At 37.4% G+C, this 11,486-nt stretch overlaps 1 long non-coding RNA gene across 1 annotated transcript in view; it reads left to right on the top strand.

Annotated features, from left to right (window-relative positions):
- The first annotated feature begins 2,704 nt into the window (after positions 1-2,704).
- Positions 2,705-11,486, top strand: part of Gm33925 — a 50,736-nt gene continuing 41,954 nt past the window's right edge. The window contains exon 1 of the long non-coding RNA XR_376154.2: positions 2,705-2,780. This is a non-coding gene — a long non-coding RNA (predicted gene, 33925). The remainder of the gene's footprint in view (positions 2,781-11,486) is intronic.

Here is an 11,486-nt window from a genome sequence, read left to right on the forward strand (position 1 = left end):
TTTGCTTGATAATATCCATGTATTTATCACTCATATGTCTTCCACTGAGTCCTAAGTACATAAGTAATGTAAAAATTACATCTCCATCCCATTCATGAATGGCTCAGAAGTCATATTACAGCTGGGTGGGAAGTCCTAGGATGGTTAGTTACATCTCAGGCACTTTGATAACTGTTTTCAAGATTTTGCTTCTGTCCAACTCTGAGACAGAAAGTAACAAAACATCCAAGATGTAGACATGCATTAGTATAGTTTTCTTGCTTGATGCAATGCTTTGAAAGCAAGTGTTGTCCCCTAGAATCTCATAGCCAATTTTCAGTCATTATCATGTGAGTTGATACCTTTTCATGTGATTACCAAATCGATGTTAGTTTTTCTTTTTCTCCCCTACTATTATAAGGATGAGAACAGCACATGCTTTTCTAACATATCATTTTTCTTATTCTCTCAGAAAAAAAAATTGAGCCATTAGAGAAACCCGCATTTTTTGGTACTTGTTAAAAGCAATGTATGTATTTCCACTCTGTGGAATAAAGAAACGTGGAGGTTTCCCTCAAATGAATTGATTGCTTTTGATACCATGAGGTCATTGGGAATACCACAAAAATCCACATAAACATGCTTTTAATTTTCTTCATTCTAATAGGGGTACAAAAGTTAAGATAAGTGCACTGGCTTGAATGAAAAGGGCCCTTATAGGTTCATAAAGATTGGCACTTGTTGGAGGAAGTGTGTCACTGGGGGTGGACTTTGGAGTTTCAGAGGCTCAAGCTAGGCCCAGTGTCAATCTCTGTTCTGGCTACCTGCTGTTCTGAATGTAGAACTCTGAGCTACCTGTCCAGCACCACTTCTGCTTGCATGCCACCATACTTCCTGCCGTGATGATAATAGCCAACACATTTAAATGTTTTTCTTTATCAGTGTTGTCACGGTCATGGTGTATTTCACAACCATAGAAACCCTAGGACAATATGGAATTCTGGTCTTTGGTACTCTCGTTTATTATGGAATGGAGAGCATGTTGAGCAGAAGTATGGCAGGGCACATCGCTTAACCAGGTATATTGTAAAAAAACAGTCCTAGATCATCTTATCTATGAATAGATATTACCTTTACATATGCTTATTGTACTACACCAAATTTATTTACATAAATTAATAAAATGCCGTTGGGGTACAAAATATTTTTATAGTAACTGTTTTTATCAATATAAATGTAAAAGGAAAGTTAAATATAGCCATTCACTAATCTCAGGTGATTTTTATGAACCCTATAATTTCTTAGCACTCTAATGTGCCTGTCATTAGTGCTCTGGAACACCTGCTCTATAATATGAGGACATACTGCAGTATATACATGGCCTTAAGAATGTATCTTGAAGAAAACTGTGCCCATGACAGACATACCTCTTTTGAGAAAACAAGAATTAGCCCTCCTTGCTATTTTCTTTATCTTACACAGAGATGAAAAACTAATGCAACAACCTCCAATGGAAACCTTGGGAGATAAAAAAAAAAAAAAATTGTCCTTTGCTCATCTCAAATTTGGTAACATATTTGAAAAATATGCCAGTATTTCCAGAGAATAGTATGCTTTACACACAGTGGAATTTGATTTCAAGAAATTTTAAGTCCTGTGTTCTACTGCAAAGTCTAAAAACGTTGGCCCTGGTGAACATTTTAGCAATGTTTTTCTTGGTATAATCGCCCAGTGTCTAATTCTGATTACCAGTCAAATGTGGTGGTTTACATTTATAATCCTAGAACTTAAATGGCTGAGTTGGGAGGTTTCTCGTGTGTTCACATTTAGTCTGGATAGAGCAGATGAGGCTAATCACAGTTTCATAATGAGACCCTGCCTTAAAAACTAAAGTCTGTAAGAGCAAAGAATGCTTTCAGAACTTTGGTTTTAGAAGTAGTTCATTTGTGACACCTCATTTTACATATTAGTGGTTCTTTAAGTAATACTCAGTTTCAATAGTATAACTTATGCTTCTCAGAATAGAGTCTGAAACACAAGCAACACCCTATTCTAAATCTGTGTATGAGGCCACCATCACTTCAAATTATATTTCTCTCATCCTTCAAATTCTACATTATTATACGGATCCGTGGTTTGGTTTAATTTCTCAGTCATTGGTACAAGCATCAACTTTGTATAATTCTTGAGCATTTATTAAGAACACTCACACTTATAAGAACACATACATCTTCAAAGCACATGGAATGTGTCCTGTCAGATGTTTTTATTCAATAAGAAACAGAGAATATTCTGTTAGGCATTTTTTAAAGTTTCCTAGGCGAAGTAAGAATGATGAAGATAGCAATTCTGAGTATTCATAACTAGCTTAGTTGCACATTGATCCATGTTAAAATATTCACTACTAATCTCTGATAATTTATAAGTGTTCAGAAATATTCTGGGTGATCAATAGTACTATTTAAAAATTCCAAATAACTTGGCAGCCAACAATTTCTTTAAATGACTTGTGTCAAATGACATAAAATCCCCTCTATTTAGTTTATAAAGGACAACTTCACAGTCTTGAATGTTAAAGTTTCTTCAGCTGTCTTTGTTTTCATTCTTTGAAAAGGCAATGTGATTTTTCTCCTTTCTTTTATTAGTATGGGTACTCCACTGATCAAATTTTAAAATACATTTCAATTTACTTTTTATTTGCTTTTATTCCTGAACTTAGGTGCACCATGCACATGCAGAAGCCCGTGGAGACCAGAAGACGATGTCAAGACCATGGAATAGTAGTTACAGGGGGTGGTGAGGTAGGTGCCATCTGTGGAGGTCAAGAACTTGACAAGGAGCATCAAGTGCTCTGTGCACTATACCACTAAGCCAACTAACTCTCCAGCCCAATGACTAACCCTTTAATGTGATAGAAACTTCACATTCCTGAACAACGTAGACATATTTATGATGTCTACTAATTTGATACATCCCTAGAGTCTACATCGTACTGTTTTGTTTACGACTTTTACAACTAATGTTGTGTAAGAAATTGGCTCAGACTTATCCTTCTGTGAAAGCATACTAGGGAGTCTTACCATCAAGAACATGACAGCCTTTAGGTTGAATTACAAAGTATATTCTCTTCTTTATCTTAAGAAGGTTTCTATGGAACTGGCATGGTTTTATTTTTATTTATTTATTTTAATTATTTTTATTAGGTATTTTCCTCATTTACATTTCCAATGCTATCCCAAAAGTCCCCCATACCCTTCCCCCACTCCACCCCCCTACCCACCCAATCCCACTTCTTGGCCCTGGCATTCCCCTATACTGACACATATAAAGTTTGCACGACAAATGGGCCTCTCTTTCCACTATGGCTGACTGGGCCATCTTCTGATACATATGCAGCTAGATACACGAGCTCCGGGGGGTACTGGTTAGTTCATATTGTTGTTCCACCTATAGGGTTGCAGATCCCTTTAGCTCCTTGGGTACTTTCTCTAGCTCATCCACTGGGGGCCCTGTGGTCCATCCAATAGCTGACTGTGAGCATCCATTTCTGTGTTTGCTAGGCCCCGGCATAGTCTCACAAGAGACAGCTATATCAGGGTCCTTTCAGCAAAGTCTTGCTAGTGTATGCAATGGTGTCAGCGTTTGGAGGCTGATTATGGGATGGATCCCTGGATATGGCAGTCTCTAGATGATCCATCCTTTTGTCTCAGCTCCAAACTTTGTCTCTGTAACTCCTTCCATGGGTGTTTTGTTCCCAATTCTAAGAAGTGGCAAAGTGTCCACACTTTGATCTTCATTCTTCTTGAGTTTCTTGTGTTTTGCAAATTGTATCTTATATCTTGGGTATCCTAAGTTTCTGGGCTAATATCCACTTATCAGTGAGTACATATTGTGTGAGTTCCATGGTGATTGGGTTACCTCACACACGATGATGCCCTCCAGGTCCATCTATTTGCCTAGGATTTTCATAAATTCATCCTTTTTAATAGCTGAGTAGTACTCCATTGTGTAAATGTACCACATTTTCTGTATTCATTCCTCTGTCGAGGGGCATCTGGGTTTTTTCCAGCTTCTGGCTATTATAAATAAGGCTGCTATGAACATAGTGGAGCATGTGTCCTTCTTACTGGTTGGGACATCTTCTGGATATATGCCCAGGAGAGGTATTGCAGGATCCTCCAGTAGTACTATCTCTAATTTTCTGAGGAATGCCAGACTGATTTTCAGAGTGGTTGTACAAGCTTGCAATCCCATCAACAATGGAGGAGTGTTCCTCTTTCTCCACATCCTCGCCAGCATCTGCTGTTACCTGAATTTTTGATCTTAGCCATTCTGACTGGTATGAGATGGAATCTCAGGGTTGTTTTGATTTGCATTTCCCTGATGATTAAGGATGCTGAACATTTCCTCAGGTGAGAATTCTTTGTTTAGCTCTGAGCCCCATTTTTAATGGGGTTATTTGATTTTCTGGAGTCCACCTTCTTGAGTTCTTTATGTATATTGGATATTAGTCCCCTATCTGATTTAGCAGAGGTAAAGATCCTTTCCCAATCTGTTGGTGGCCTTTTTGTCTTATTGACTGTGTCTTTTGCCTTACAGAAGCTTTGCAATTTTATGAGGTCCCTTTGGTCAATTGTCGATCTTACAGCACAAGCCATTGCTGTTCTATTCAGGAATTTTTCCCCTGTGCCCATATCTTTGAGGCTTTCCCCCACTTTCTCCTCTATATGTTTCAGTGTCTCTAGTTTTATGTGGAGATCCTTGATCCACTTAGATTTGACCTTAGTACAAGGAGATAGGAATGGGTCAATTTGCATTCTTCTACATGATAACCGCCAGTTGTGCCAGCACCATTTGTTGAAAATGCTTTTTTTCTTTTTTTCCATTGGATAGTTTCAGCTCCCTTGTCAAAGATCAAGTGACAATAGGTGTGTGGGTCTTCAATTCTATTCTATTGGTCTACTTGTTTGTCCTTATACCAGTACCATGCAGTTTTTATCACAATTGCTCTGTAGTACAGCTTTAGGTCACACATGGTGATTGAACCAGAGGTTCCTTTATCCTTGAGGAGAGTTTTTGCTATCCTAGGTTTTTTGTTATTCCAGATGAATTTGCAGATTGCTCTTTCTAATTCATTGAAGAATTGAGTTGGAATTTTGATGGGGATTGCATTGAATCTGTAGATTGCTTTTGGCAAGATAGCCATTTAACTATATTGATCCTGCCAATCCATGAGCATGGGAGATCTTTCCATCTTCTCAGATCTTCTTTAATTTCTTTCTTCAGAGACTTGAAGTTCTTATCATACAGACCTCTCACTTCCTTAGTTAGAGTCACACCAGGGTATTTTATACTATTTTTGACTATTGAGAAGGGTGTTGTTTCCCTAATTTATTTCTCAGCCTGTTTATCCTTTGTATACAGAAAAGCCATTGACTTGTTTGAGTTAATTTTATATCCAACTACTTCACCGAAGCTGTTTATCAGGTTTAGAAGTTTTCTGGTGGAATTTTTAGGGGCACTTATATATACTATCATATCATCTGCAAAAAGTGATATTTTGACTTCTTCCTTTCCAATTTGTATCCCCTTGATCTCCTTTTGTTGTCAAATTGCTCTGGCTAGGACTTCAAGTACAATGTTGAATAGGTAGGGAGAAAGTGGGCAGCCTTGTCTAGTCCCTGATTTTATTGGGATTGTTTCCAGCTTCTCACCATTTACTTTGATGTTGGCTACTGGTTTTCTATAGATTGCTTTTATCATGTTTAGGTATGGGCCTTTAATTCCTGATCTTTCCAAGACTTTTATCATGAATGGGTGTTAGATTTTGTCAAATGCTTTCTCAGCACCTAACGAGATGATCATGTGGTTTTTGTCTTTGAGTTTGTTTATATAATGGATTATGTTGATGGATTTCCATATATTAAACCCTGCATCCCTGGAATAAAACCTACTTGGTCAGGATGGATGATTGTTTTAATGTGTTCTTGGATTCGGTTAGCGAGAATTTTATTGAGTATTTTTGCATCGATATTTATAAGGGAAATTGGTCTGAAGTTTTCTATCTTTGTTGGATCTTTCTGTGGTTTAGGTATCAGAGTAATTGTGACTCCATAGAATGAATTGGGTAGAGTACCTTCTGCTTCTATTTTGTGGGAGACTATTAATGACTGCTTCTATTTCTTTAGGGGTTATGGGACTGTTTAGATCATTAACTTGATCCTTATTTAACTTTGGTACCTGTTATCTGTCTAGAAATTTGTCCATTTCATCCAGGTTTTCCAGTTTTGTTGAGTATAGCCTTTTGTAGAAGGATCTGATGGTGTTTTAGATTTTTTCAGGATCTGTTGTTATGTCTCCCTTTTCATTTCTGATTTTCTTAATTAGGATGCTTTCCCTCTGCCCTTAGTGAGTATGGCTAAGGGTTTATCTATCTTGTTGATTTTCTCAAAGAAGCAGCTCCTCCTTTGGTTGATTCTTTGAATAGTTCTTCTTGTTTCCACTTGGTTGATTTCACCCCTGAGTTTGATTATTTCCTGCCTTCTACTCCTCTTGGGTCAATTTGCTTCCTTTGGTTCTAGAGCTTTTAGGTGTGTTGTCGAGCTGCTAGTGTGTGCTCTCTCTAGTTCTTTTTTGAGACACTCAGAGCTATGAGTTTCCCTCTTAAAAATGCTTTCATTGTGTAGCATAAGTTTGGGTATATTATGGCTTCATTTTTATTAAACTCTAAAAAATCTTTAATTTCTTTCTTTATTCCTTCCTTGACCAAGGTATCATTGAGAAGAGTGTTGTTCAGTTTCCACGTGAATGTTGGCTTTCTATTATATATGTTGTCATTGAAGATCAGCCTTAGTCCATGGTGATCTGATAGGATGCACGGGACAATTTCAATATTTTTTTTAATCTGTTGAGGCCTGTTTTGTGACCAATTAAATAGTCAGTTTTGGAGAACGTACCATGAGGTGCTGAGAAGAAGGTTCATCCTTTTCTTTTAGGATAAAATGTTCTGTAGATATCTGTTAAATCCATTTGTTTCATAACTTTTGCTAGTTTCACTGTGTCCCTGTTTAGATTCTGTTTCCACGATCTGTCCATTGATGAAAGTGGTGTGTTGAAGTCTCCCAGTATTATTGTATGAGGTGCAATGTGTGCTTTGAGCTTTACTAAAGTTTCTTTAATGAGTGTGGCTGCCCTTCCATTTGGAGCATAGATATTAGAATTGAGAGTTCCTCTTGGAGGATTTTACCTTTGATGAGTATGAAGTGTCCCTCCTTGTCTTTTTTTGATAACTTTGAGTTGGAAGTCGATTTTATTCGATATTAGAATGGCTACTCCAGCTTGTTTCTTCAGACCATTTGCTTGGAAAATTGTTTTCCAGCCTTTCACTTGAGGTAGTGTCTGTCGTTTTCCCTGAGATGGGTTTCCTGTACGCAGTAGAATGTTGGGTCCTGTTTGTGTAGCCAGTCTGTTTTCTATGTCTTTTTATTGGGGAATTGGTTCCATTGATATTAAGAGATATTAAGGAAAAATAATTGTTGCTTCCTATAATTTTTGTTGTTAGAGTTGGCATTCTGTTCTTGTGGCTGTCTTCTTTTTGGTTTGTTGAAGGATTACTTTCTTGCTTTTTCTAGGGTGTGGTTTCTGTCCCTGTAATTTTTTTTCTGTTATTGTCCTTTGAAGGGCTGGATTCGTGGAAAGGTAATGTGTGAATTTGATTTTGTTGTGGAATACTTTGGTTTCTCCATCTATGGTAATTGAGAGTTTGGCTGGGTATAGTAGCCTGGGCTGGCATTTGTGTTCTCTTAGTGTCTGTATAACATCTGTCCAGGATCTTCTGGCTTTCATAGTCTCTGGTGAAAAGTCTGGTGTAATTCTGATAGGCCTGCCTTTATATGTTACTTGACCTTTTCCCCTTACTGCTTTTAATATTCTCTCTTTATTTAGTGCATTGGTTGTTCTGATTATTATGTGTCGGGAGGAATTTCCTTTCTGGTCCAGTCTATTTGGAGTTCTGTAGGCTTCTTGTATGTTCATGGGCATCTCTTTCTTTAGGTTTGGGAAGTTTTCTTCTATTATTTTGTTGAAGATATTTGCTGGCCCTTTAAGTTGAAAATCTTCATTCTCATCAACTCTTATTATCTGTAGGTTTTGTCTTCTCATTGTGTCCTGGATTTCCTGGATGTTTTGAGTTAGGATCCTTTTGCATTTCGCATTTTCTTTGATTGTTGTGCTGATGTTCTCTGTGGAATCTGAGATTCTCTCTTCCATGTCTTGTATTTTGTTGCTGGTGCTCACATCTATGGTTCCAGATTTCTTTCCTAGGGTTTCTCTCTCCAGTTTTGCCTCTCTTTGGGTTTTCTTTATTGTGTCTACTTCCCTTTTTAGGTCTAGTATGGTTTTGTTCATTTCCATCACCAAACAGGATGTGTTTTCCTGTTTTTCTTTAAGGACTTCTACCTGTTTGGTTGTGTTTTCGTGTTTTTCTTTAAGAACTTGTAACTCTTTAGCAGTGTTCTCCTGTATTTCTTTAAGTGAGTTATTAAAGTCCTTCTTGATGTCCTCTACCATCATCATGAGATATGCTTTTAAATTAGGTCTATCTTTTCAGGTGTGCCAGGGTGCCCAGTACTGGGTGAGGTGGGAGTGCTGCATTCTGATGATGGTGAGTGGTCTTGGTTTCTGTTAGTAAGATTCTTATGTTTGCCTTTCTCCATCTGGTAATCTCTGGAGTTAGTTGTTATAGTTGTCTCTGGTTAGAGCTTGTTCCTTTCGTGATTATGTTAGCCTCTATCAGCAGAACTGGGAGACTAGATCTCTCCTGAGTTTCAGTCGTCAGTGCACTCTCTGCAGGCCAGATCTCCTCTTGCAGGGAATGTGCCCAGATATCTGGCATTTGAACCTTTCTCCTGGCAGAAGTTGTGTTCCACTCACCAGAGGTCCTAAGATCACATGAAGAGTCCTCTAGGGACCTAAGGGGTGTCCGCTGACTCCGCACCCAAGGTGACCCGGTACTGGCACTGACCTGAAGGGCATGGTTTTATTTAAATATTAGGAATAATTTTGTAATGTATCCACCTGGGCTTAAAGACTTTTCTGCGGGAAGGTTTTTTTGCAGAGGATCTGTTGGAGTTCTCCTTTCCTATGCTAGCTTGGAGGTGTTTGTTCTAGAGATTGATCAGTTGTACTTAGATGTTTAACTTTTTTGCTATAGTCACTCATATTATTCTTTCCATCGCATTTTAAGTTTTCTATGGTCTGTAAGTGATGGCTCAGTTTTTAGTTGTAGGCTAGCTATCTGTAGCTCTTCTTTGTATCATTCAATCAACCTAAAGAGGCTTTGCAAAAGAAAACCATGTACATACCTCCACACTTATTTCTTGTGGGCTCTTTTTCTTTCCTTCTTCTTTTTGATGAACTATTTTATGATTTTTTATTTAGTGTTTTATCTAATTTCTTTTCAGTTGTGGTGAGGTTTTTTGTTCCTACATTTCTTCAAGTAAATTTTTACCAGATTAATTCTCAGCCTTTGCTATTTTCTGATTTTTTTTATTTTGTTTTATTCTTCTTTTGTTTACTTGTCATTGATTTATTTTTGAGATAATGTCTAGTTATATAGCCCAGGCTGGCCTTGAACCTGGGTCTCACCTGCCTCCTTAGTGCTGAGATTACAGGCATAGACCACTGTACCAAAGCCATTCTTTCCTTAAATAGTTATACACAGGCTACTGCAAACTTCTAATGCTTTTGCTATGTTCAGGTCCTCCTGCTGATTATTGGGAGTACTTTATATTTTATATTTTCCAAGGATTGAGAATGTAATCAGTTGGTAGAATTTTTGACCAGTATTCATGAGGCCCCTAGCTATCATCCCTAACTCACCAGTCCAGCATACTGTTCCAAAGCACCAAGCCACTGGTACTCAAGAAGAAAAGGGAAGGTCAAAAATATCAAGGTTATCTTTGGCTATATAACAACTTCAAGACCATCCTTTGATACAAGAGACTTGGAGAAAATTATTCCTAATTTGCTGATAATTTCTTGTTTTTTTACATAAAACTTACTTATCTATGAACTCTTCCTTCGGTGTAATGTAATATAATGTGTTTATAAATATATTTGAATATATTAGGCTTTTTAAAAGATGACTTTCTAATGCAGCAAAGTTTGAGGCTTGTTTGAGGGTCGAGCATACAGTTAATATTGGTAAGTCCTTAATGCCCACTTGAAAACAGTGTGTCATGAGATTCGGAATCTATGCCTTTATTAACTTTTGTCTGTTTTATTACCTAAACAGGAACTGGCTGCGGCCTCTCCCTATGTTTATAAACACATGCATTTACACATTTTTCTCTGTTCACTCTCACTTGTGTAAATAGAGGTGGCTGTTAGATACTCACAAATTTTCATTTGGAATGTGTGTGTGTGTGTGTGTGTGTGTGTGTGTGTGTGTGTGTGTGTGTAAAATCCTTTTGAAATGATCGAATCTAGCATTCTCCTTTGATGTAATAGAGGAAGCCACACTTCTGGTTAGAGTCTGTCTTCCTGAATCCATTCATTTACTATCAGATTTTCTGGATACTCGTAATCAAAATGCATCTCAGGTAAGCAACACACTTTTTGTCTTTTCTGCCACTGGCCAGTGTATCCTTGGGTTGGAGTCCAAGAACATGAGTGTAATTAGTCACATCGGAAGTTTCCAAACTCTTATTTTGCTACTTGATCTTCATGTTGTCTATAAATTTTAAAAATTAAAAAAAAATTAGTTTTAAACATCCCATTTTCTTTCTATCAATTTATTGGTTTTTTTTTATTTTAAACTGTTAGCTTAGAGATTAACACCTATTTTTCTCACTTTCTTAATTTCAATATAAGGTCATGTTTTTCATCCTTCCTAAACAATGTTGATACTACATTCTGACTCTCATTCTGGTATACACGGTCCACTCTATTGCTTTGTAGTACTACTGTTTTATAATACATAGTATGTTTACTATCATTTCGTAGATTGGGGGGGGGGGGCTACTATCATTGGGTTTTGTTTGAGGTTTTGTCTGTTTGTGTCTGAGAAGTTCTTGCTTGATATTGAAGGTTGATTCTGAGTTCAAGTCCTCCTGCTGATTATTGGGAATGCAGCTGTGCCCCAATCCATAACTTAACACTGGCTAATGAATTATTTGGTCTTTCTCTTTCTTTCTCTTTTCATGCTGACCTTTCTCACAGGTGGGTTAGTCTGCTCCTACAAAATCTGGCACTGGAACCATTTATGCAACCAAATGGCACTTTAGCAGAACAGTGTGTAGTGCATAGGTTGAGACACAGTGGTGAAGAAGGAAATATAACAATCCCCAATTCTGATAATTCGCTTACCATGAGATATAGAACAGAGGATGTTTTTTGCTGTCTCTATACTTATTTCCTTATCTTTAAAGTGAGAACAGAGAATTATAGAAAGGTGACTGCTGTTTAGTTTGAAGAAAAGAAAGAAAAAAGAATGAGATTCTTATCTT

Source organism: Mus musculus, chromosome 3, assembly GCF_000001635.26.
Source record: "Mus musculus strain C57BL/6J chromosome 3, GRCm38.p6 C57BL/6J".
NCBI lineage: Eukaryota > Metazoa > Chordata > Mammalia > Rodentia > Muridae > Mus > Mus musculus.